The 26,820-nt window shown below is 37.8% G+C and overlaps 1 protein-coding gene across 1 annotated transcript in view; it reads left to right on the top strand.

Annotated features, from left to right (window-relative positions):
* The first annotated feature begins 995 nt into the window (after nt 1-995).
* The window catches only part of tbck (TBC1 domain containing kinase), a 173,733-nt gene continuing 147,908 nt past the window's right edge, over nt 996-26,820 (top strand). Inside the window, exon 1 of the mRNA XM_073949181.1 lies at nt 996-1,196. The gene's annotated coding sequence lies outside the window, so the exon portion shown is untranslated. The remainder of the gene's footprint in view (nt 1,197-26,820) is intronic.

Genomic DNA, 26,820 nt, shown 5'->3' with positions numbered 1-26,820 from the left:
ACTTAAGCAACTTTATATTTATTAAACTATAATAACATTTCCGATAATTTATTTGCTTAATAAACCTTTAATTTTGCAGGAGCATTCCTTTGCATTACCTTTTGATTTATTTATTTTTTAGAATTAGCATAATCTATTTTCATAATTCAACAGATGTAATCCCTCTATTAATCACATTATTTCTGTTTCTTAAGGTTTGCAATAACCTGATTCATGACAAATAATAATCTTGTTCATTACACTCAAAGGACTTTTACGTTGAAATTAAACGACTTCCTTTTAAAGTGAAATAACTTCCTTTTACTGTGAAAATTCATGCATACACACATATGAAATCACTTGCATATATGTATATACACAACTAACTGTATATATGTTTGTGAATTTTATTTTGTATGTTTGCACAAGTGTCATTTGGGTGTTTATGCACACATCAAGTTTATATTCTTATGTGAGAGTTCATGGGTGTATATGCATAGATCAAGTTTATATGTATATGCGAGTGCGTATAGGTGTGTTTGCATGCAGCAAGTTTATATGTATGTGTATGTGTTAATGTGAGTGTTTATGTGAGGATCGAGTTTATATGTATGTGCGTGTGTATTTGGGTGTATTCATGCGTCAAGTTTATATGTATATACACAAGTTCATCCATGTTGTTTTGAACATCCAGTAGTATAGGTGTATATGCGAGTAATTTATAGGTGTATATACACGTGTTTTATGTATGTGTTGATAAACAAAGTTTGATTTAAATCCTATACGGCACCTCATAAAAAGGCCCTACAGCATTTGCTTACAACATGTCTATTTATGACCCAATACTGACAAACTAAAACTGAAACTGACATCCGTTTGGAAATTGCACACACTATATTAAACAGGGACTTTGAAATAAACAAAATCCTAGAAATTACTGCCACATAAAGCTGATTTTGAAATTGATAATTCCATTTTTTTATCCTTTATTTGTTTTTGAAATAGCTACAAATTTCATATCTTAACCTAAACATAAACGATAACGTCGTCAAACAAAGCCCCTACGACGTTAAATATAGGCGCGAGACATCTCGTTTTACCTGAACAGCTGACCCTGACATGCGCAGAACAGTTGGCGGGAACATCTCCTGTGATGAAGACGGTGACTGGACAAATCTTCAGATGACAAGCGAAACACTGCTCATCTCGTCGTCTCTGTGAGTTACCAAAACTACTTATTATAACACGCAAGCCACACGAGTCGAGTGTGCGGTTCTTGTGTTGCTTGCTCGGTTGTTTTTCTCGTGAACATCTCAGAGTTGAGAACTGAAACATAAGACATGGAGTCGCATTTAGCTGCTGTTTGAGCATGCTTTACAAACATTAATGGATAATTTTGACCCATAATAGTTTAACTAATGTATTTTGTTGAAACATGATTCACATACACTTGAAGTCAGAATTACTGTATTAGCCCCCCTGTTTACCAATCCCCCCCAATTTCTGTTTAATGGAGAGAAGATTGTTTCAACTAATTTCTAAACATAATAGTTTTAATAACTCAATTCTAAATCACTAAATTACTTTATATTTTTCATGATGACAGTAAGTCATGATTCACTTGATATTTTTCAAGACAATTCTATACAGCTTAAAGTGCCATTTAAAGGCTTAACTGGGTTAATTAGGTTAACTAGGCAGGTCAGGGTAATTAGGCAAGTTATTGTATAACGATGGTTTTGTTCTGTAGACTATCGAAAAAATATATATATCTTAAAGGGGCAAATAATTTTATTATTTTATTCTAACTAAAATAAAACAAGTAAGAAAAAATCTTATCAGACATGCTGTGAATATTTCCTTACTCTGTTAAACATGTTAAATGTGTTAATCAATATATTATATACATAATGGTTAATTTTTTTATATTTAAAATTTAATGGTTAATTTTTTAAATTTAAAGTTGCTCATGAAGGTTCAAAGCCTCAATTTTTTTCAGCATATTTGAAATACTGTATATTGTCATGACATAAACTAATGGCATTGTAGCCTACTTAGTAAAATTTACGAGCACACTCCTCGCTCAATTTTAACCTTTTGTTCAACCTCATGTGATTAGTTTGCATTGTGTATTTTTAATATCTTTAATTCTTATGGTTCTACTTTAAAAATAAACTATGTTTTTACTAAAAATAAAACCAAACAAAATTGTTTTGGTTGTCAATAAACTATTGCTTTGAAAAAGTGACTATAATAACAGGCCAAAATATTGTGTAGTCTAAACCTAGCATTGGAAAGTGCATCAATTAGGGTGACAAATTTATACAAGTAATGTTCACTACTTTGAACACATTGAAGTTGGTTTAGTCTCACATTCAGACTATCTCCTTAATAATGTAATTTCCGAATTGCAAATTCTAAATTGTGAAATCATATTAGCAGCCAATGACTGTCAAAGTACAACACTGTTCACAGTCAAATAAATAGTGCTAATGTTGTTTTAAAGTCTTATTTACATGTGATTTCAGACCATGTCACAAGTTGTAACTGAATGAGTGTGCAAATATAAAACCAACTACCTCAATTTGGAAAACCCAAGTGCACTTATTTACTCCCATATTGCAAACTCTATAGCAGGGGTGCCCAAACTTTTTCTTATAAAGGGCCAAAAAGCAAATATCATTGATAGCAGAGGGCCTAAGTTAAATATACCAAACCATACCTGTCAACCCTTCCATTTTTCCCAGGATTCTCCAGTATTTTACTGTTCTATCCCGCTATCATCCCGTAAAGGTATTTTCCCGTATTTCTCCCGTATTTTTAGTCTTTCTCTGAACAGCCGAGCCTCCCTATACGCAATCCCTTACCGCCGAACCACCAGGGGTCGCCCTTGCTCTTAAATGTTAGTCTGTTCTGTGCTTTCGCTTTGTTTAGGAATGAAAACACTTTTAAATAAACATTAAAAACGGCGTGATTCCCTTTCCTTTGATTACAGGTGCTATATCCTATGCAATCCTCAAAACAGTCATATAATGGTGCATGACTGTCAGCTGATGTGCTCCATAGTGATAAACAGATGCTGTTTCCCAAACGGATTCTGTACACGCGATTTGAAGCAGAGAGAAAGTCTGGCTTTTGGGTGCGTGTTTAAACAGACATACACACATAATTAATTAACAATAATAACATATAAAGATGTCGATCTTGGTAGGGTTTTTTTTTTTCAAACACAAGTAATTTAGTCCTAAATGAGCATGAAAGTTAGGAAAGCAGTTGAATGCTTTCATTATAATATTAGATGTGTGCATTTTTAAAGTGACACCTCTTATTTAATGTAATACATTTATTTTTTTAATAATCTAGAGATTCATTGGTTGCTTTTTAATCAGAATGTTTAAGTTATACAGTGGAAAAACGGCTAATGAGATTTGCTAGCTTGATTCTATTTTATTATAATAGCTATTAATTTTAATAAGCTGAACTGTTTGCTAATGTATTTGCTGCTAATGTATATTATATTATTATTATATTTAATAATATTTTATATTTTTAATTTTTTTAAATATTTTTTTAATATTAATATTTTTAATAATAATTTAAAAATATTTTATTGACCATTTAACTGTTTATTTACAATGTAACAGCTCCAAATGAACATGTTTAGTAATTTGGGGATTTTTTTGTGGGGGGTTGGTGGGATCCCTTATTATGGTGGGCATATCCCTTTTTTTCACATCCCAATGTTGACAGGTATGTACCAAACTAGTTTACATTACAACTAACATGGGTAGCTTCCAAATTCCTTTCATAATATTAAAAAATAAATGGAAAACATTACTTTGAATTGTAACTAATGCAGCAAAACTTTAAATTACAACTCTAAGTTATAATAAGTCTTTGCATTGCATCCATTGTATGAGTAATTTACACCATTTACATTGAAACATTTAATTTCAGATAGCTTTTTTTGTTGCTTAATCAAAAAACAAATAAATAAAAGGTTACATTAAATTCAAATTGGCAATCTATAAACCATTCTCAGATGGAATGGCGGGCGAAATCAAAGGTTACCATGGGCCAACTTTGGCCGTGGGCCCTAGTTTTGGCATCTCTGCTCTATAGCTAGCCGATGAGGAATCGTTATCGTGTTGAAGATGGCGTTGGTAGCACTTTTGAGACTTTTTTTATTTTTATTTAAATAGTAGACCAAATTAATCAGAGGATTCAGAAGGGCAAATAGGGGTGATTTTTGATTTGACATGGCCCATATATCATGGGCTGGAGCTCTGGTACATGCTTCATGGCAATTATTGGGATGAGAATCGGTTTACTGATTGTTTGTATCTGCAGCACAGTTGGGGTCAAGTGTGTCTGTCGACAAACAAACATTGGCGATGTTTGTTTGCAAAGCATTTGAGGTCCAGAGAAGTGGGCATCCATCTTGTTCTTTCGTTCTTGCGCTCGCCAGTGCTAAAATCCCTTGATCAACAGCCCAGAAGAAGCAACAGTTGAGGGGCGTTTATGTACGCTAGGATCTCAATAGTCATGCTGTGTGAGAGTGTAAGATCTGTCAGCAAAAGTCCAATAAAACCCCCTGCCAGTCATTGCTAAGCTCTGTACATGGCTATAACCAGTCATATTTCATGTCAAGATTTTTGTTGAATAAATCATTTCTGTGATGCATCTTTGTAGTTTTGAATGACTACAAACAATATAAACACTACAAAGACAAGTTTACATCTACAGTAAAACAGTGAAACAGTTTATTGTGGCACTGGGTTTGCCAGCACATTGGCTTGGTTAAGATCAGTCTGTGTTGGATCTGATTACTTGCCAGGCTTAAAAATGTGTGTGAAATAAGAGAGTAGATAATTGTAGGTTCACGTTTCACCTCAGCGTTATGTGTTTTGTGTGTGTCTGTGTCTGTGTGTGTTACACTTGTTTAGCTGTACAGTCCAAAAGACAAGTGCTAACTTGCAGGCTTTTTTATTATTGTATTTCTTGCAAATGTCAGATTAGTCTGACTTTGCAGGAAGACAATAGCTGTTTCCATTCACCTATTTTTATGTTAATAATGAGATGTTGCATAAATGATGTTGGAAACACAAACATGCATTGTAAAAATAGCTATAAAAACATGTTCTCTATTGAGTCCTAATGTATTCAAGTCTAGGTGCATAGACTGCAATGGAAACCCATTTACCAATAAATTCCATGATGCGTATTAAAAACAGTTTTGGCTAGACTAACCAATAGACCATTCTCCCATTTATTTTCTTTGTTTTATAAAGTAGACTATATTACAGTTTTTCGCAGTGTCTTTGGTGCATTTCTCAAAACAATTAGTACAAACTGCAAACCCTAGTTGATAACCTGCAAAAGCGTGTCACTTGCTCAAAATGGAGAGCTCATTCCTCAAAAGCAAGTATTCATGTCAATGAAAGTGTCAGTGTCATCAAGATGAAAAGTCCTGACACTATTGTTTACGAACAAGATAGTCAAATGGCTTTGTCATTTTTGGTCACATTCATAATGCATGTTCACATTTGCTTTTTTTTATTATTGCTATTTAACAGGACAATACATCATAGTTTACAATGCAACATAGGAAATATTACAAATTGTCTTTTTATTTGTATTTGTATATGTCTGTTTTATTTGTATTTTTAAATTTTCCCACCATCTTCTCAAAATAAAACAAATAAAATGTATGAATTATAAACAAACATATCCTCAGAAAGAAAAAAAATATTATAATAAATTAAAAATAAAAGTAAAATTTAAAGAAATAAAAAAAATAAGTTTGCAATAAGAGCAACATTTAGGTTCACAATAAGGATTCAACATTTGCTCTTTCCAATTACAGTTTATCTTGGTTGCTTTGATGAAGCCATCAACTGAAACTCCACATTTTCAAAACAGTTAACACACAGGCCTAAACAGCGGCACTCATGGTCAAAATGACACATTTTGCTTGCAAAAGGCACATACTGTGTCAGAACATTTAAAATATGCAACAAAAGCTAGTTTTACCTTCGAACAACACAACTTGCAAACAAGTATATGAGCTCTTTCAATTAATCATTACACAATGGACTACAAAATACAGAACTCAGTGTGAATCAATGCACCATTGCTTGCCATTGTAGCCTATTGCCAATACCATTTGTTGTTTTTCTATTTGGGCTGTCAAATTTGCCTAAGAATTGGATCTAGAATAAGAAATGCTTTGATTAAATTTATATTGAATTCATGACATCTTTTAAACTGTGGCTGAAAACTGAAATGCTGTAAAAAAAGACTGTAAAAAGACAAAAGTAATAAAATAATGTAAATATTAGAGAAAACACATGTAAACCAATATACAGTCAAATCTATTGGGAGTACAGGACATAACTACAATTGACCTCCTCCATCCATGCTGGCACAGAACAACACAGACCTTTTTAATGTTTGCAGACTGATTGCTAATTGAAGATTTGTTTGAAGCAGTGTCAAATTGGTGCTTCAGTGAATTCATACTGATCTTGGTAGTTTCTAATGGCTAGGAATAAATGGCTTCTGTTTAGTAACCATTGCTAAAACAATGGCGTTAGGACCGCTTGAATGACAGCTGTGTTAACTGTTTTGAAAAATGGTGGGGAAAATGTGTCAATCCAATTAGAACGGGTTTACACATTTGCAAGACCTGTCTTCTGCTCTGCTGGGATAGTGATAATAAAAATAAAGTGAAACCTAGTTTCTTTAACCAGGTCAAAGCAAACAAGAAAAACTGTAATTACTGTGTATTAGATCTGATATCATCTGAACAGGGTAAGCCTTTGATTATATAGTCAAAAACAGGGTTCCAGGTCTTGTAAAATATTTGAGAGATCCTGCAAGTAAGCATCTTAATTTCTCAAGTTTTACGTAACTCAAGATTTCTCAGATCCACATGTTATGTGATGGAGGAATCACCTGTTTCCATTTGATAAGAATGGCTCGTCTAGCAAAAAAGAGTACAAAAAGCAATGACCTGGCGAGATGCAACACTTAAGTCAACTCTCTCTGAAATACCAAAAAGGGCTGTCAAAGGGTAAGGGTCTAGATCAGGCATGTCCAAACTCGGTCCTGGAGGGCCGGTGTCCTGCAAAGTTTAGTTCCAACCCCAATCAGACACACCTGGGCTAGCTAATCAAGCTCTTACTAGGCTTTCTAGAAACATCCTTGCAGGTGTGTTGAGGCAAGTTGGAGCTAAAATCTGCAGGACACCGGCCCTCCAGGACCGAGTTTGGACACCCCTGGTCTAGATTAATGTTAATAGTGTCAAATGTGTCAAAAATCCACACTGGATTAGAAGTTTTTCAATTGAGGGCAACTCCAGAACCTATAGAGATAGAGATGACAGGCATTACTTCTATCAGGGAAAATTTGGCTAATTTGGCAGTGGGTAAATGAGCGCTATGGAGCACCTTACTTTGCATAAGGCCATGTCTGGTGCATATAGAGGAGTGGAACATCTTTAAAATATCCTCTCATTGTTCTTTCGTAATATCAACACCAAGGTCATTTTCCCAAGATTCTTTAAAAGAAACTATAGGATTTTCATTTAGTGTGTCCTTATTCAATTATAAATTGCTGATATTAAATGCCCATATCTAAACTGAAAAAACAGTTACACGTTTGCAGCTTTGTAATGATCTAAGAGATTATCCGATTACAATGTTAGGGAAGTAATTAAGAGCCTGTAGTGCTTTTTGAGTTGAACTTCCTCAGCGCCGCTCTTGCCCCAGTCACCACAGAGAATCCATTTGTCAAACAAGACAATGTGATATCCTGTTGAATTGTGCACCTTTCAACGGCTTAGAGCGACGACACTGCCACTCCTACTCCCTGGAGGACAGCTCCAATCGCCTCATCCCGTCCGCATCCAGTGTTACTCCGCATCTCCAAAAAGACCTCTTTGTCCAGATGTCTCACTTTGGCAGTTTAACTGGATAGGCCCTTATTGAGTGCTTGTGGGTGGCAAAGGGTACGATTTCCCCCCTGTCCAAATACAGAAAGAGACCAAACAATGACCTCGGTGAAACCCTTGGTGGATCCACTGGTCGTTCTCCTGACGCTTCCAGGACACAATAAAGAAAGACGTCTTTTCACAACATACATTTAATAGACATCAGCCTCTTAAATTCTTGGAAGTTTTTAAATATTTAGATTCTAAAAAACATCAACATTCATATGTATTTATGTATGTATTATATCATCTATAACATCAAACAGCATTCGAACCACCTAGCAGTGTTAGGCAAGCTACTTAATAAATGTAGTGAGCTAAGCTATTAGCTACTCTACTTAAGATGTAGCTTAACTACACTAACTGTGCATTCACACCGAAGGCGGTGAGAGTGTCAAAGGTTGATCTGGCCGTCCTGTTGACCACGCTTTCTCCCTTCAGCTCCAGTGGCGAGAGCATCAAAATTCCCTACATTGATCTCATATTCAAAGGGCTATTGAAGCATGTCATATCATTTACATTCCTGCATAAAACATGCTTTCTAGCGTGAAAATGTTGCACACTTTTTATCAAATCCATTTAACAATGGAAGATCGAGTTGCGTGTGGTGTGGCTTTGCTCCTCTTAATTATCCTATATGTCCATATGTCTGAAATATTCTGAAGCAGCAATACTGTTTGTATTGTCACATGAGATTCCCGCATTTTTAAAGAAATATATCTATAACATTAATGCACATCAGTAACTCACCAGTAACTTTTTAATGTATGTTCCAATAAGAAAACATTGCAAATAATTGGGAATCCGGCGACCGCAATAATCAAACCCTTGGGAACAACTGTGGTCGGAACCAAAGTTCACAGTGACTGTTCTCTGGACTCCTCAAGCGGTGGATTCTGATTGCTGATTGCGACGCTCTCGCCGCTTTTGGTGTGAACGTACGATAAAAGCTACCCTCTTGGAAATGTAAAAGCTACCTGGTAAAAGTTGCTCAGCTACAAGCTATTTTTGCAACCAACAGTTTTATAAAGCAATCCAGAAAACGAAAAGCCCTCGCCTGGTGTTTACCACGTTTTCAGATTTTGCTACATTTTCACCCTGTTATATACTTGTTTATTTTATTTTTATCCACTTTCTGGAACCGTTCTTCGCTGAATTTGAACCTCCCCCTCTAGGTCAATTTCTTACTGCGTCTTCAGTACGCGTCACTGACGTACATGGCGAGCCACTGGACAAACTGGTAACAGCGGGAAAGCCATCCATATGGAGGTAAGCGATCAGCTGGTAAGCCCGAAAAGAATCGGCGTCACATCGCCTGTTGCGTTAATTTTTAAGATGAAATGCAGCCATACGTACTTCTGGCTACATAATTCATAATCTCCAGAAATGTATGTAGGGCTACGTTTTTTTTTAAATCAGCCTATGTTGGTTTCTAATGTAGCGTCCATGGGTGGTACAGTAAATTTGACGTTGTTCTCTCTTCTGTCTGCCATTAGCAGTCTCACAATTTTTTTTCCCTTTCTCTGATCCTTTCTCTGACAAGTCTTAATAACACCATCGTGGAGTTTTCCTTTTATTATTTCAGCAAATAGGTTTATAAAAAAAATATTTGTTGTACTCTCTCATTTACTGCACTCTAAGTTTACTCAACTATGACCACTTCCGTTACTGAGAAACGCTGAAAAGGCTCCATTGGAGATGGAATGTCCAGAGCCGGTTGTCTCTGCTTGTAATCATATCAAAGAAAGAACCGCATGCTGCGCTCCGGTTAGGAGACATGCAAGCTCATATTTAGGTTTTATTTATGGGCCAGGTTGAAATGCATTTGCCAGTGGCCACATGTAGCCCCAATTGAGTCACAATCGCTGTTTTACGCATTAGAGATTTTGGATCCCTGCAGTGGCACTGACGGAGCTGGTTTCAAGGGGTTATGACTTCATCTGGCATGCTTCTCTATTGCTGAAAGACAGTGAATAGGCAGCTGCAAGGGTGGCAGGCACTTCTTTTGCTGTCAGCAGGCTTGTTCGTCGGCGGCGACTACATGGAAAAGTCACATCTACAATATGTTTACTGGGTTGTGCCTGATCATACATTACACGCAGAGGTGTTTAGTGCGCTGCCGCCGTCCAAGTTCCTCTCACAAATCAATTTCTGACCACCCTAGCGCTGACTACCTTTAAAAACACATGGCTAATTGGCTGGATAATGCCTGCCGGATTATTCACAAAGCATTTCCAAGTAATGGAAAAACAAGTGAAGTCTTGTGTGAGGTTTTAATTAAGACAGTTATCAACGAACTGAGGTGATTCATGCTTTTATTTTAACTATGTGCTTGAATAATTTTTATCCTGAGACAATTAATTTATAATTTATATTAATTTTTAGCTGAGACAAAAAGTCCCTGTAGATTCTAATACTGGAGTAAATTTGGGAGTGAATTTCATTAATTATAATCTCATGTTTGTACGGTATTTGACCCGCTTACGAAATTGCAAAGTCTGACAATGTGGTATCCATAGCAAGATTTTGGCATTTCTTGCAGTTATGCTATTATTTTGAGCGAAGTAGCATTACGGCGACCACAGACTCATTATAGTGGTTGATTTTAACTGAACCACAGTCAACAGACTCTCGTGTTTTATGTGTATGTTTGGAAGGCTGCTCATGAAGTGTTGCCATGGCCTCTTATTATAAGCAATAGACAGCTTTGTGCTTTATTGCATGATGCAGTTTCAGGAGTTAATAAAATAAGCAGGTGCAGGTCCTACTATTTTGGTGTGTGGCTTGTTTCCAAGATGAAGCATTTGGGTTAAATTATAGTATTAAATTTAGCGTTTTTGTTTGTGCATGATCTGGCAACAGTATTGAGTCAAGATGTACTTTGTTCCGTTAGATTTCTTGCGTTTCCTTTGTACACATTTACTATTCATATACATTTAAGTATGCAGTTATTAACAACTAGTTTTGGAGTCAGTATATATATATATATACACAAACGCTTAATTACAAAAACATAAATACAAAATTTCCACAGAAATATTCATTTATTTATTTTCTCTTTGGCTTGGTCCATTTATTAATCTGGGGTTGCAACAGTGGAATGATCCGCCAACTTATCCAGCATATGTTTTTACGCAGAAGATGTCCTTCCAGCTGCAACCCATCATCGGGAATAACCATACACACTCATTCACACTCATACACTACAGACAATTTAGCCTACCCAATTCACCTATAGCACATGGAAAACCGGAGCACCCCAGGGAAGCCCATGCGAACACGAGGAAAACGTGCAAACTCTACATAGAATCACTGACCCAGCCGAGGCTCGAACCAGCAACCTTCTTGCTGTGAGGCGATCATGCTACCCACTGCACCACTATGTTGCCCTTCACAGAAATATAATGCAACACTTTTTTTTTTAACTGATAAAAACAAGGAATGTTTTTTGAGCAACAAAACAGCCTATTGAACATCAGTGTTGCCAGATTGGGTGGTTTTAAATTTGATTGTGCAGGTCAAAAATGGCATTGGCGGTTGACAACATTTTGGTGGTTTTGAAACATAAATTTTATTGCAACTTATTTAACAAAACATAAGGTAACACTTGATTTTGATGGTCCATTTAATTATTAGTAAACTGTCTGCTTAATATCTGTTGATACTGCTCCTTCAACAGACAATTAACTGACTATAAGAGACTTTGCAAGTACATGTCAACTTACACTAACCCTAACCCCAACCCCAACCTAAAAGTCTTACTTATAATCTAATGAGAATGAGTTGCTGTGTATCTTAAATTCAACAAACAGACCATCAAAATAAAGTGTGACCAAACATAATTGTGTGCTCTTGCTAGGGATGGGGAGTTGAGTCAATGTCAATGGAGTCAATGGACCAAGTACTGGAATCAACCCCAGTACAGGACAGTATTTTTCAAATCCTCCTGAGTGAAGCAGTTACATGCTACAGTTATTATGCTCATTCTCTAGCCCGATGAATATTGAATATACCCGCTTTGAATGCATATACACATGTTTTACGCTTTAGCTTATGAATTCCGTGACCACAAGCATTCTAGGCTATTAAATAGTGCTGCGGGATGAAGTTTGCTTTTACTTTCAAATTCCTATAAAACATGTACAACTGTTGAATTTTGGTTTTAAAGCGTTTTGGTTTGGATCTGCCTGCAATGTCAAGTTTGTTGTGTTATAAATAAAATATAACCTATGTATATGTGTGTGTATTTGGAACAGATCAGATACTATTGGCTGATCAACTTCTTAAATTAGTGCTGCAGGTAAAATTGTAACGCTATAATGCTGCTATATGCACAGGTAATTTTTTAGTTAACCTACGCTATTTTACGAATAAATAAATAAATAAACAAACAAATAAATAAACAAATAAATTAAACACTAATGATAATGACAAAAGTAACCAAGATTTATTTATTGTTTTGACCCTGAACGCACTTAATTTCTCCTCTAATCCGTTCTTCTGTTTATTTTGTAAATAAGTACAAAACAATGCAAATTATACAAAACGAAATTCGTTAACAAAAGAAGATTTTTAAATAAAAATATAGCTGAGATTAAGTGTTCAAAAACAGGTCTGACTCACTTCTTTACTTGGCGTATGATGTCCTATTACACACTTTATTGAATTAAAATAATCAACAAATTGCACAAACCAAAAAGTGATGTTTAAAAGTAATGAGCGATTTAAAAGTACACTTCTAAAAGTAAAAATCACATTTTACGAGAGTGAGCAATATATGCTTTAAGGCACAGTCTGTCACGCTGCTTTTGTTTTTTATTTTAGATTTGTTAATGTATGAATTATTTAAGTTAAATATTTGCTGTATGGGGTTTAATAATAAAATTGAATTAGTCAAAAAATCAAGTGGAAAATCTAGCTATTTTGTTTATTGATCAGTTGGAGCAGGGGTGTCAAATTCAATTCCTGGAGGGCCGAAGCCCTGCACAGTTTAGTTCCAACCCTGCTCCAACATACTTACCTGTAGGTTTCAAACAAGCCTGAAGGACTCAATTAGTTTGATCAGGTGTGTTTAACTAGGGTTGGAACTAAACTGTGCAGAGCTGCGGCCCTTTTGGAACTGAGTTTGACACCTGTGAGTTGGAGCGTCAAACAACTGCAGATTTGGGATGTGCCTTGTGTGACCGTCCGCTACACCAGATTATTTCATTCGCTCCATACTCAGTAAATATCAAACATTTATTTTAAGAAAATATATAGAGTTTTTTCTTTGTTAATGAACTGCTATGGACCTTTCCATTAAATATTTCAATAATAAATTGATGTTTTAATTTTCTTTCTTTAAGATGGCAATGTAATTTTCTAAATTATCTAAACTAGAGAATTAAAATATGCTATAAAAAAGTGTAGGTTGATAAATCTTTTGACTGAAGATTATTTACTGCTGGTTATGTGTGGACAGAGGAAAACTGCACATTGTAAAACTGCAATTGAGGCAGTAGCATTGCGTAAAGTGCAATATGCCATGTTTAACCCTTGCGCTATTTTAAGTGAATGTAAATGTAGTCGATTGCAAAGTCGAACTGAACAACCCTAGCTCCTACTCCATTCAGGTAGTAGTGACCAGTGCATAGCTCAAACTGTGTAGGCCCACCTGCAAGAGGAGGTGACTGAAAGTTGGACGAAAGTATGACACCCCGGACAAATCTGACTCCCCTTTTTCCCTCCACTTATCTGTCCCTTGCCCGCAATTGACAGCAAGAACAAACATAGAAGCATTGTCTGATTGACAAGCAGCACCTTATTATGTTCAAACGAATTTAAAACACCATATAGGATGAATTCAAACCTCATTTTGAAAGTCAAACATGCTCTACTATGTAAAGTAATCTACACAACATTACTGCAGTGTGTGGGTGAGAGGGGGAGTGTTTATGTGATCCGGTTATGTTGTGGTTCTGTGACTGCTGGAGTCGGTTGCTGTATGGGAAACAAGTATGACAGTTAAAGTAACTAGGTTAATTAATTACATTTAAATAAATAAAAAAATAAATAAAATATTTAAGGCTTTTTTTGTGAGTTTGGGCAGGTTTTGGACAGCTTTTGGGCTGGAAAAAGTCAGATATATCTGGCAACTCTGTTGAACATTTCTGTAAGATGCAATGAAGCTGATTATCGAAAATTCTGCATTTCCATCAATCAATGGAATGAATTGCGATGGTATATTTGAGAAGCATTCACAGGGTTCAACGCTAAGGATTTTTTCTACTGGCCCGATCGGACCAGTGGTTCAAATTTTTACTTGCCCTGCCAATATTTTCACTGGCCCTACAAAAAAAATAGTTATTCCTTAGCCACAAATTTAGAAAAGAAATGTGTCAAAATGTTCGTAAATCTAGAATTTAATTATTTATAAAATGTTAATAAATGTGTAATGAGCAAAATTCAAAGTGTTTTGCACACAAAAGTAGCTAAATGTGCAGGTATTTTATTGCAAAACAAAAGATGGCTGACCTGCCAAACTGACGGCAAACTGTACAAAACATCACTTCATTTTTTTAGTCGTGGCGTACCCTCATAAATGTCTGCTTCCAAGACGTTAGAAACCAATGTTTTCCTTTAGCATCATCACTTGATGTTGCCGCCATGTTGCTGTCTCTTCGCTGTACTGGTTGTTACGAAAAAAATAATGTGCTCACAACATCCAATCAGATAAGAGGAACCGAAAAGGTAGCATTTAAAGGCTTAAAAACACAAACTGTTTCTCGATTCTGACTGTTTTTGCAAGCAATTGACAAATAGTCACAGGCAGTGGCCCGATCGGTCCAGTACCGATCCTGTCTACTGTCCCGAGCATCTCACATGCTGGGCCCGGGCCATCGGGCAGTCCTTATTGTTGAGCCCTGATTCAGTAACCACAAACCTTTAAAATGCTATCTGTGTTATATTAATTTATGTATATACTTTTAAAATCAATTTCTAAGAGAGAAAACTAATAACATTTGCAATATTACATGTGCACACAATACCAAATCAGGTGTTGGTGCCCCCATCTGTACCATTTGGTGAGAACAGTCCATGCTACTTTTTCCTAGACTAACAATTGATAAATGTCTACTTGACTAGTGTGGTTTATTAAGTTGTTGATTAGCATGCTAAGCCATATTTTCCTCTCAAATGGCACAAGGACTCCTCATGGGAGCGATCCTTTGACAGTCTTCAGGGACCCGGTGTGAATGAATGACCTGGAAATGGACGTTTCATATGACCACTCTTCGGAAGTGGAGCTGTGAGGAGTCCTATTATGTACTCAACAGCTCCCACGTCCACACACACACCCACACACGTTGGTTTTGGTGGTTTATAAAGATTCTACATAGGCAAAGTGTATTTTATACAGTATAAACCACTTATTGTTTGACCATACCCTACTCCTAAACCCAACCTTCACAAAGAAACCTGTGGCAAATTTTAAATTTGTTAAGTATGTTTTAATTTTTTTTTTGAAAAGAGTACAACCATAGGTCAAACCTATGCCATACATACCAATGTCTGTCCTTGCAAACCATCAAAACCACTACAAAGTCATGTCAGTTTGTGAATTGTGGGGACATTCCATAGGTTCCTGTTAGATTTATTATTATATGATTATTCTGAAAATGTATCCCTAAATACATTTCTGAAGGTCATGAATTATGTAGCCAGAAGTGTGTGTATAAATATAAATATATATAAATAAATATATATGTATTTTATATGCACTTTAAAACGAACGCTACGTGATGGTATGATGCTCTTTTTTTATACTTACCTGCTGTGTATGGACGGCTTTGCTGCTGTTACCAGTTTGTTCAGTAGCTCGCCATGTATGTCGACGGACTTGAGACGCAGAGAGAAGTTCGTCTACGTTGACCACAACGACAGGGTTCGAGTTCAGTGAAGAACAGTTCCAGAATTGTATGACAAAACAGAAGCCAAAAAATAAAATAAACAGGTAAATAACAAGGTGAGAATGTGGTAAAATTTGAAAACGTGGTAAAAATCAGGCGAGGGCTTTTCTTTTTCTGGATTGCTTTATAAAATGCCGGTCAATCTCTGCTTTTGAAAACACAATTGGTTGGGTTTAGGGGAGGAAGAGGGTGGGTCAGTCCATCAGTAGACAGTGGCCTCTCGTGGATTTATGAGAGAAAGCAAGTAGGAATGGCACTCGCGAGAGAAATTCGAGATCTCAATAGTGTACACAGTGGCCTCTGGTGGATTGTCGAAAACAAAAACTGCAAAAAACATAACTGCTAGAACGTATTTGGTGCTCTCCAGAAATGTTTATAGGGGTACTTTTTCTAAATGAGCCTGGATTAAGTTTTATTCGGTGCAAACTGTTTTTTTCTGTTGCCCTACACTAAAAAATTTTAGGTTTCACATCATCGATTGTGTCAGGACAACATAAGGGACTAAATTACCTTGTTGGTTTTTACAAATTTAAGTGGGTTGAACATAAAACAATCAAGTTGTCACAAAACAACATCAAGACTTGTGTGGCTTCAGCTCATTTAAAAAAAATAGCTTGTAAAAACTGCAAATGTAAGCTGCGTCCCAAATGGCACACTATACACTATGCACTCATGCACTATGTACTTATGCACTTACACACTCAACTGGATAGTATATGTATGTAGTGGCGTCCCAAATGGCACACTAATGTTTTTTTACTAAGCGGAAATTCAAATCATTTCTCTGATGACGGTTGCCAAATCAGTAAAATAGAGGACCGAATTATCAAATAATACCTGCCGTGAGTATAACCGCATTCACCATCGGGAGGCGCTATAATCGCTCTCGTAGGAGAATTCTGCTTTCACCATCCAAAATAAATAAAGTTATTCAATATAAGCGTCTGATAGCTCCGCCCCTTCCGCTACATAAGCAAACCTGCGGTCGTTGAGTGCGTGAAGTGTCCATCATTCCACACTTCATTTTAGCGGCTGAATGAGTGCATCATCCGGGTCATTAAAGTGCACTTATTATTTTTAGAGTTTTCAGTGTGAACACACTACTTACACTATTTATACTACAAAATGGCGTAGAATAGTGCATAAGTATGCGGTTTGGGACGCAGCTTTACACTCAAAATACTAGCTGCTTGTTCAAACTACTCATTTAATATGAGTTAAAACAACACAGTTTGTAAGTTGTTATGTACAACTTAATTGTATTTTGTACAATCCGCTTAAATTTGTAAAAACTGACAAGGTACTTTAATTCCTTCATGTTGTCCCGACACAAATCGATGGTGTGGAACTTAACTAGAAGTTAACAATCAATTTGTGTTGGGTCAACATAAAGGAATTATATGGAACCCAGCATTTTTACAGTGAATGAACTCATTCTTTATGATTTATAAGCATTTCGAGAAACAGGGACAACAGAAGTGTCCTTATAATTCACCATCTCGTTGTAATTGCTGTGTAATAAGCATGTCATTATACACATTTGTGTTTTGAAATGTCACAAAAACACACAGACAGACACACAGGAAAGCAAAAGATAAAGGGAAACAGACGAGCGAGAGAAAGGGGCAGGGGCAAATGGGATGGATGGAGGGAGGGATGGAGGAATAATCGTACCCCACCCTGTTGGTTCCACACTAGGGATTGCGGTGCCCTGATGACATCATGTCTCTTCAAGCCAGCAGACTGCATTGTTACCGTTGACTGGCTCAGACCTTTCTCTTTCCTCCCGTTCTGTTTTTTTTTCCTTCTTTGCTCGCTGCCCTTTTTGTTTTGTTTTTACAAACAACAAAAGGGACGCCAGAGTTTCATCAAGGCAGGAGACATCCTTCCTCTGGCGGTTAAAAAGAGCAGCCTCTCCGCCTCCCCACACCCCGCTTTATGAATGGGCAGATCACACAAAATTGGGCGGCTCCCACCGGATAACTTTACCTGGTCTTTCCTCTCCCGCAGCCCCCTCCTCCCTCCACAATCCCATCATTCATGAAACGTTGTTGGAGAGATCCTTTGAATGGCCAGGGCTGATGCTCGTATGTGAGCTGTAGCGGTGATGGTGTACTGATGGATATCAGAGAGGTGAGCTCATCGCTGGAAAACAAGCTTTATGTTTTTGTTCGATTTTTATCTGAGAGGATATTCGGGGGAGGGGTTGTGTATTTATTATCTGAAAGACAAATTTAAGTCAAAATCAGGTTGAAGCAGGTAGTAATGAAGAGGAAATCTTTTTCTTTTGCTTACCACAATGAACTTGTTGCTATGCATTAGGGCTGCAACTAACGGTTATTTTAATAATCGATTAATCTGTGGATTATTTTTTAATACTATTTTTACTATAAATGTATTTATGTTTTATTCTTGATCACGTTTGATGATGATTGATGATCCTAGCGAACTGAACAGACCTTTTATTCCCGGTTGCTTTGCGCACGTCTGGTCTTGTTGATATGATTATACACGTGACTACCAGGACATGTTCCTACACGAAGCTGCCAATAAATTCGGTGGACGGGGGGACCGCACTCCTACGTCAAGTTGCGGTCGGTCTGAAAACCGCTCCAATTGGTCCACCATTTTTATGTTGTTGAATTGAAAAAAATAGGACTGGCTGTGTTTATTTCACCCCAATATGACGGTCTATACTTTATACTTACACACATGTCTGTCCAAACAGTTTGAAAAGTAGATTTTTCACCATTGGTGCCCTTTAATTTCCAACCGTTTATTCAAAAAAGCTCATCCCTGAGCTGTTATAATAATAATAATTATAATAATAATAGTAATAATAATAAACAAAAAAGTAGTTTTGTCCTGTTTTCAAATCCAAATATCTAAATATTTTTAAATCAAGATACATACTAGACAGATTAAATAGCATAAGAAATTCTGTCTTGTTTTCTGAAAAAAAAAAAAAAAAACACCTAAAAAATTGAAAACCATTGAAAATCTACCAGAGGCCACTGTCGACTGACTGATTGACCCACCCTCTTCCTTTCCTAAACCCAACCAATAGTGTTTTCAAAAGCACCGATTGACAAGCGGCCACCCACTACCCCAAACCCAACTGACAGCTTTAAAAAGCAATGCAGCAAAAGAAAAGCCCTCGCCTGATTTTCACCACATTTTCAGATTTAACCACATTCTCACCCTGCTATTTACTTGATTATTTTTATTTTTTGGCTTCTGTTTTTGTCTTCTCCACTTTCTGGAAGTGTTTTTCACCAGACTCAAACCCCATCATCGTGGTCAACTCCTTACTGTAAGCGTCTCAAACTGGTAACAGTGGGACAGCCGTTTATACAGATGTAAGCGGTCAGCTTTACGTTTTCAGAATGAGTTTTGAATATTTACATACAGTTTTGAATATTTTTTCTTAAATATTATTCATCATTATTATTTATGAACTTTCACAATCATTTAGTTTTTTCACAGATGTTGTTGCTATAGACTTATAAAATAGTATTGCATGTTTTTTTTCTTTACAACCATGATATTTTAATTTGATTTTATAAATGAACTATATCCAGTATGTTTTTCAAGATTTTAAGTAAATTTTATGTAATATTATAATAATAGGCGGCACTGTGGCTCGGTGGTTAGCACTGTCGCTGGTTCAAGCTTTGGCTGGGCCAGTTGGCATTTCTGTGTGGAGTTTGCATGTTCTCCCTGTGTTGGTGTGGGTTTCCTCCGGGTGTTCCGGTTTCCCTCACAGTCCAAAGACATGTGCTATTGGTGAATTGGGTAAGCTAAATTGTCTGTAGTGTAAGTGTATGTGTGTGAATGCAAGTGTATGAGTGTGATGGGTTGTGGCTGGAAGGGCATCCGCTGCGTAAAACATCTGCTGGACAAGTTGGTGGTTCATTACGCTGTAGCAACCCCAGATTAATAAAGGGACTAATCTGAATAGAAAATGAATGAATGAATGAATGAATGTGAATTTAAAAATTAGGCATTTTTATTATTAAATATTTGCTCACAGTTTTCATCCATTGGTTTTCTCCGTTCTCTGTTGTTGTGTAACATATTATAAAATTCGTATTATTTACAAAAAATGTACCTTGGCATTGGTTTGTCATGGGCAGCACGGTGGCTCAGTGGTTAACACTGTTGCCTTACAGCAAGAAGGTCACTGGTTCGAGTCCCGGCTGAGTCATTTCTGTGTGGAGTTTGCAGGTTCTCCCCTGTGTTGGTGTGGGTTTCCTCTGGGTGCGTTTCCCTCAAAAGTCTAAGTACATGCGCTGTAGGTGAAGTGAAAAGGCTAAATTGGCTGTAGTGTGTGTGTGTACTGGGTTGAGGCTGGAAGGGCATCCGCTGCGCTGTGTAAAACATATGCTGGAATAGTTGCTGGTTCATTCTGCTGTGGCGACTTTTCATTAATAAGCCAAAGGAAAATAAAGGATTTGTTACTTTTTTTTTTTTCTAAACTTGAGTGTTGCTTGAGTATTCAAGATGAGCTGGTTGGTTTGGTTTTACATTAGATATTTAGTTTATTTGGTGATTTATGTGTTTCGTTTTGGTTGTATTTCCAGTGTGGGGTCAAATCGTTGCGAAAGGCAAAATTTGAGACGAAATGTCAAAGCAGGTTGTTTTCCAGCATGGCGGAGAAAAGACTGGCGCTGACTGAAAACACAGCTGTACACTCTTTCTTCATGAGTGGAGTGTGTGGCCGAGCAGATCATAAATTGTATAGCGTTCAGTTTTGGCTTGTCAGCTCTATTCATCATGACATAAAAGTCCTGAAAGAGCCCGACTCCTTTGTTAACCCCGATTCAGCTTAGTGTAGGTCACTTGTGCTTCTGTTACCAATCACTCAGCCCACACAAAGGCAAATTCAGCATATTGAGTGCGAATTGTGAGAACTTTGTCTTTGCCAAGCCGGTACGTCACAATCTGGACCGCTTTGTTCCAAATGATTCAACTTTCCCTACATAGAGAGCATTATAACTAGTGTGTTGGAATGCTTTACCCCACCATTAAGTGTATGAGAGTTTATTGTTATATTGTTAGCCTACCGATTCAATACTCTTATCAAAACAAAATGTATAATATTTTACAAATATCTACATTTTTATTTCAGTATTATTTAGTATTGGTGACACGGTGGCTCAGTGGTTAGCTCTATCCCCTTACAAGCAAGAAGGTACTGGTTTCAACTTGACTAATTGGCATTTCTGTGTGGAGTTTGCATGTTCTCTTCCTTCATCTGGTTTACCCCACAGTCCAAAGATATGCGCTAAAGATGAATTGTGTGTGAATGTGTGTGTATGGATGTTACTGGATTGCCGCTTGAAAGGCATCCACTGTGATGGTACATTACAAACCACAAGAGAGGGCAAATTTTTCAGCAGGACAGTGCTCCTTCTCATACTCCCTACCTCCACATCAAAATTCCTGTAAGCAAAGAAGGTCAAGGTGCTCCAGGATTGGCCAGCCCAGTCTCCAGACATGAACATTATTGAGCATGTCTGGGGTAGGATAAAGGAGGAGCCTTTGAAGATGAATACAAAGAATCTTGATGGGCTCTGATTCCAACTCTGGGCTTTCTTTGCTATTAAAGAGGACTTTATTAACTAGTTATTTGAGTCATTGCAGTCATATAAAATATTAATTATTTTTCCAAATGATCAACTATATGTAACGGTAATATGTTTTCAACCCAAGCTCTTTCTGAAAACGTAGCCCGCGGACGTTTCTGGAAGCAGAGGAATACGTCCCGGGGGGTACGTACAGCTGCGTTTATTTTTTTCAATCGAACGCTGCGAGGCGGTGTGACGCTGTTCCCTTTCGCGCTTGCCTTACCTCCTTGTGGAGGGCTTCCCCGCTGCAACCTGTTTGTCCACTCAGCTCAGCGTGTACGTTGGCAGGCTCGAGATGCAGAGGGGGGTATTGACCACGGCAACCGGTTTCGAGTCCGGGGAAGAACAGTTCCAGCAATCAGGTAAGACAAAAACAGAATCCCAAAAATTAAGTGAACGAGTTTCGTAACAGGGTGAGAACACGGTGAAATCCGAAAACGCGGTAGAAAAAAATCAGGGCTTTTATTTTTTGGACGGCTTTTGTGAACTGTTGCTCGGGTTAAGGGAAGCAAGCGGGCGGGCAGGTCGAACTGTAAAATTGTTTGGGTTCAGGGAAGGAGGAGGGAGGGTCGGCCGATTGGCCGGTCGCGCAGTCAATCATCCGGTCAGTTGGACAGCGGCCTCTGGTGGGTTCACACGTATGCATAACAGCGCGGGCGCGAACCGCACTCACGAGAGGCGTCTGAGGTGCGAAAAAGCGCACAACAGCGGCCTCTCGCGGATTCGCAAAAACAAAAACTGCAGCCGTACGTACCCGCCAGAACTTATTTTGCGGACTCCAGAAACGTCCGCAGGACTACGTTTCCACAATGAGCCTGGGTTGTATGTTTTTGTTCCTAAAACTAGGATAGGCGACAAGACTTTTGTCTGGTAGTGTGTACTGTATAAAATAGAAACTTGATATAATGCTCAGTCACAGGCTATCACAGGGTTTTCACTGTTCATTAACTGCATATCTGCATTTTTTTTCTCAAGTTGACTTTAAAAATTTTTCTGTCTGACTCTAATTCCTGTATAAAGTCTCCTTCTCCAGTCGTCTGTCTGTCTCCGTCGGCTTTTAACCAGAATCTTTAATGCTTTGTCACCTTCTTGCTCAGCAGTAGCTCTGGAAATTAGTTTATTGCCATCCGCCAAGACTCTAAATTGGGTCCCACCGTGGGATGAATGATGTATTTTTTTGGCATGTAAATCGATCCGTTTCTATCAAAAAAGCTAACTGTGCACTGTCATGAGAAATTAACAGCTGTGATTTCCCTGAGAGACTTTTTTTCTGTGGGTATATGGCAAAACACTTGTTTCAGGATAAATAATGGAGCTTCGCTGTGTTAAGTATCCATGGAAATCAAAACAACAGCTTTAAAAATAATCTCTAAGGACATTTCAGAGGTAGTGTCTGGAGGAGAAGTGGCAGTACAGTATGTGTGTGTGTGTGTGTGTGTGTGTGTGCTTATTTAAGGGAGGGCAAGTTTAAAATATATGTGCTTAGAAAATAGGACATGCTCTAATGAATAACTAAGAAGCAGGCTCTTCTCATAGGATAAGAAAACTAAGCTATGAATAATAATGAGAAACTGACACATCATCGTTCCACTAGCAGATTCGTGCTCATCACTGATTTTAATCCTGCCCCAAAAATGATTTTAAACCCGGAAGATTAGCTGACAAAAGCTCCAAATGATCCAGTTTTCCCCACAATTAAAGCTGACAGGTGTTAACGTCATCTTAACTGATGCTCAACACACACACATCTGTTAAAATCTCACATTTCAAGTACTCCTGGGTGTCTTGAACCTTTAAAACATTTTAATTAATAAATAGGTAGTTGTAAAACAGTGCACAGTTGGTTTTGGCTAGGCAAAAAGAACTAAAAAAATAAACAAAATTTGCTTTATGGTTTGAAGTAACTCCTAAAATCGTGTATGATGAAACCAGCATGCACAACGTTTTCACACATGCTCTTCAGAAACTCATTAAAATGGACAGCAAAATGAAAACCAGAGAGCTGCTTACTGTAACAAAATAGCACCAGCGTGTATGCACTGCCTTTTTTGTGGCCAAGCATGAGAACAATTTTTCTCATAACAAATAAGACCTTTAATCATAGCTGTGCATCATTTTATTACGTTAAGGGCAGAGTTGGGGGAGAAAAATAAAATAACAACAAATAAAAAAGACCAAATTCCCTTTCCTTCACATTGTGCATGCAAATAAAATGCTCTCTTCTTCTTCTTTTTGTTAAAGAAGGCATAAATAAAGCATACTTGCGGAGACTTCTCCTACATTTCCATCCTGCAGTGCTGAGCGATGCAACTTATTGACTGGCACTTTTAATATGCTTTCCAGAACGTGGTGGGTGGCTCTGAAAGGCAAATCTCTGGTGTTTTAATGTTTCATCTTCACTAATATACTCAAGGTCCCTTAGAAAGTTCCCTTCAAAGCCAATTGTCTTCATCTGTTTTGAAAAAAAAAAGAGAGTGAGAGTACATGTTGTGAACGTAACATCACAATGAGTGTGCGTTTCATCCAGGCCACACACTGCTTCACAGACTCCTGCTGGAAATAAGCTATAGCCATTTTCTCCATTAATCGTGCTTGTTGTTGGATCTCCGGAGGGTTTAATGGGCCAGTGTGTGTGTGTTTTTTTTTTGGTGTTGACAGTGCTCGTGACTAGGGATGCACCGAAATGAAAATCTTGGCCGAAGCCAAAGCCGAATAATAATGAATTGCTTGGCCGAAGGCCGAATACCAAACGCGGTGTTTTGCATTTTTTTTTCCTTTTAGTTTGCCTATTTTTTCACCATTACAATAATTAAATAGTAAAAATTTGCTTTTTACTATTTTGTGTTGCTTTTCAGAGAAATAAATCAAATAACAAAAATACTATTTCAAAAATATTTATTTAACACTGAACATTTTTTAACATTCCAGCAGATAATATACAAACAAAGCACAATATAACTTAAAATAAATAAATTAGTAAAATAAAAAATATTTTTATTTGGCCATCTTTGAAGCCCCACTTCTTGAATAGCTGCTGAAAGAATGTAACTGTATGTCTACAACAACAAACGTGCATTAAATAGTGCAAAAAATGTAGATGACAACAAATGAATAACTGTCCTAGACATACAGTAAGCCTACTTAGCCTACTTCTTCAGAAAAAGTGGCAGGTTCTTCTTTATGAAAAGTAGTTTCTCTGCTGTCTCACATGAAAGTCGGTTCCTCTTCTCATTGATGACATGAGATGCAGCACTAAACAGTCTCTCGCTGTCGGTGCGCGGCTCATCTGTAGTACGAGCCCGTTTACTCTCGGCGCTGTTTTCATCTCCTGCGCTGTGCACCACCTGACCGTCTCCAACACTTATCGGCTTTCCCAAGTCCAACTCGGCCTGGATCATTTCTCGTGTGCGCAGCTTTTTCACCATATCCAAGTAATGATCTTTATATCGTGGATCAAGCTCAGTCGCGATGCATTTCATAGGTTCTGAGTCCGCCTGACTAAATCGTGCGCTGACAGCTTCTAAGAGCGCACTTTTAGCTGTTTTCACTCCTTGGTCTGTTACAGCATCTTTGTTTAAAAGACGCTTTAGTGCTGCATAAAGCGCGCGCCTCTCACTCTACGCGGGTTACTAGGCTATTTGATCGCGTCATTAAAAACGTCATTGTTCGGCAAAATTTATTCGGCCTTTTTACTTATAATTTCGGTTGCCGAATATTCGGTGCATCCCTACTCGTGACTGACCTTTCACCTTTATTTATGAGCCAATTCCTTCTTTGTTTCAGGTCGAGACTCAATTCCAGCATTATGGATGTGCCGTTTGCAGTGAAAACTCAAAACATAAACTCACAGAGAAAGTGTTTGTTAACATTAGATTGAAATACTTGTTTATTTTTCCAAAACAAGTAACCACAGAGTTAGCATAGTGCTAGCAGCTGGATCCGCATTATCCAATTCACTACGCTCCAATCAGATGACTCCTAAACTACTATAAATACCCTGGGTTTCATTCCACTGCTATCTTCGTTTTGAAGAGTCCCCCCCTTCCACCCCTACTCCTCCTTCTTAGATGGGTGACACGGTGGCCCAGTAATTAGCACTGTTGCCTCACAGCAAGAATGTCTCTGGTTCCAGGCTTTACCAAACCAGCAGACATTTCTGTGGAGTTTGCACTTCTCCCCGTGCTAACATGGGTTTCCCCTGGGTTCCCCGGTTTCCTCCCACCACCTAAAAACATGCAATTAAGTTAACTGACTAATCCAAATTGGCACCATAGATATTGCTTCTTGTACGTAGTTATCTCCAAAAGCAATCACTTACTGTTCACTGTATACTACAGCAGGGGAGTTCTCGAGATCTACCTGAGCTCAAACTCCCCTCCCGCCTTGCAACGGGAGGGAGCCCTGGGCTCGAGGATCTCATGAGCTCAGGGCTCTCTCCCGGGACAGCATGCCAAACAAGCTTTTATAATTAAACATCAGCTAAGTGTGAACTCTTGAAATGAGGAAAATAAACATGCGATATGGATATGCCCAAAAAAAGTTTGCGAGTTTACAGTATACACTTAACGGCCACTTTATTAGGTACACCTGTCTAACTGCTCGTTAATGCAAATTTCTAATTAGCCAATCACACGCCAGCAACTCGATGCATTTAGGCAGGTAGTAGGGCTTGCTGATTAATCGAAAATTAATCGAAATCCACATTTACAATCTGTAATCGATCAAATTTTTCCATGTATTTTTTTTCAATTACTTTCCCTACATTTAGAGTCATGTGCCCCCGCTTTAAACCACTGTCAATTTTTACTGGGGCACATGCACCAGTAAATGGAGTCTAGCAACACCCCTGGGTAAATCTAATAGTTTAATGGAGTTTATTTAATTTATTTAAATCTCCAAGCGACCCCCCCACACACCCCCACATTGTCTGTGACCCCCACTTTGGGAAAGTACAGGCCTACACAAAAAAAACTATTTTGTTGAAAATGAATTTTTTTCATGGCAGGGTTGACATTTGCATGCAATTGCTCCGATGTAGATGAAGACCACTTCCCTCTGCTTCTCTTTAGCGTTTCCCCAGGCTACTGTTGGAGCATGGGATAAAAACACCCCTCTGTGTGGGTCATTGTTTGACGGGACTCGCAGACTTTTGTTTTGATCCTCACAGAATGATTTTTTGTGTTCGCATGAGAAATGACGTGGCGCCCGATCTTTTAAAAATGAGCCGGAACAAAACGAGGAGAAAAAAAGGCAGCAAGAGAAAGGGATG

This window comes from Danio rerio, chromosome 1 (genome assembly GCF_049306965.1).
Source record: "Danio rerio strain Tuebingen ecotype United States chromosome 1, GRCz12tu, whole genome shotgun sequence".
Lineage (NCBI taxonomy): Eukaryota > Metazoa > Chordata > Actinopteri > Cypriniformes > Danionidae > Danio > Danio rerio.
Note: the sequence above shows the minus strand (reverse complement) of the source record. Positions and strands in the feature narration are given on the sequence as shown.